The following is a 1,756-nucleotide window of genomic DNA, read 5'->3' as shown; positions in this document are numbered from 1 at the left end:
ATATAACGTATGACGTTATGTAGTATAACGATATAACGTATAACTTTATATGGTAATACGATATAACGTATAACGTTATATGGTATTTCAATATAACCTATAACGTTATGTAGTATTACGGTATAACGTATGACGTTATGTACTATTAAGATATGACGTATAACGTTATACGAAATTACGATATAACGTATAACGTTATCCTAGTATTACGATATAACGTATAACGTTATACGGTATTACGATATAACTTATAACGTTATATGGTATTACTGTAATACGTATAACGTTATGTAGTATAACGATATATCGTATAACGTTATGCTAGTATTACGATATAACGTATGACGTTATACGGTATTACGATATAACGTATATCGTATTGTAGTATTACGATATAACGTATAACGTTCTGTGGTATTAAGATATAACGTATAACCTTATACGGTATTACGATATAACGTGTAACATTATTTGGTATTACGATATAACGTATAACGTTATGTAGTATAACGATATAACGTATAACGTTATATGTTATTACATAATATGGTATAACGATATATGGTATTACGATATAACGTATCACGTTACGTAGTATTACGACATAACCTATAACGATATGTAGTTCTACGATATAACGTATAACGTTATATGGTACAACGTTATAACGTTCAAAGTTATGTAATATTAGGATATAACGTATAACGTAATATGGTATTACGATATAACGTATATCGTTATGTTTTATTACGATATAACGTATAACGTTACATGGTATTACGACACTACGTATAACGTTATGTAATATTACGGTATTACGTATAACGGTGTACGGTATTAAGATATATCGCATAACGCTATGTAGTGTCACGATATAACGTATAACGTTATGTGGTATTAGGATATAACGTATAACGTTATACGGTATTACGATATAACGTATAACGTTATATGGTGTTACTATAATACGTATAACGTTATGTAGTATAACGATATATCGTATAACGTTATGCTAGTATTACGATATAACGTATAACGTTATACGGTATTACGATATAACGTATATCGTATTGTAGTATTTCGATATAACGTATAACGTTATATGGTATTACTATAATACGTATAACGATATATCGTATAACGTTATGCTAGTATTACGATATAACGTATGACGTTATACGGTATTACGATATAACGTATATCGTATTGTAGTATTACGATATAACGTATAACGTTCTGTGGTATTAAGATATAACGTATAACCTTATACGGTATTACGATATAACGTATAACATTATATGGTATTACGATATAACGTATAACGTTATGTAGTATAACGATATAACGTATAACGTTATATGTTATTACATAATATGGTATAACGATATATGGAATTACGATATAACGTATCACGTTACGTAGTATTACGACATAACCTATAACGATATGTAGTACTACGATATAACATATAACGTTATATGGTATAACGTTATAACGTTTAAAGTTATGTAGTATTAGGATATAACGTATAACGTAATATGGTATTACGATATAACGTATATCGTTATGTTTTATTACGATATAACGTATAACGTTATATGGTATTACGATATAACGTATAACGTTATGTAGTATAACGATATAACGTATAACGTTATATGGTATTACATAATATGGTATAACGATATATGGTATTACGATATAACGTATCACGTTATAAGGCATTACGTTACAACGTATAACGTTATGTAGCATT

The sequence above is a fragment of the Bombus pyrosoma genome, unplaced genomic scaffold, assembly GCF_014825855.1.
Source record: "Bombus pyrosoma isolate SC7728 unplaced genomic scaffold, ASM1482585v1 HiC_scaffold_4719, whole genome shotgun sequence".
In the NCBI taxonomy this organism is placed as follows: domain Eukaryota; kingdom Metazoa; phylum Arthropoda; class Insecta; order Hymenoptera; family Apidae; genus Bombus; species Bombus pyrosoma.
This window is presented reverse-complemented; position numbering follows the sequence as displayed.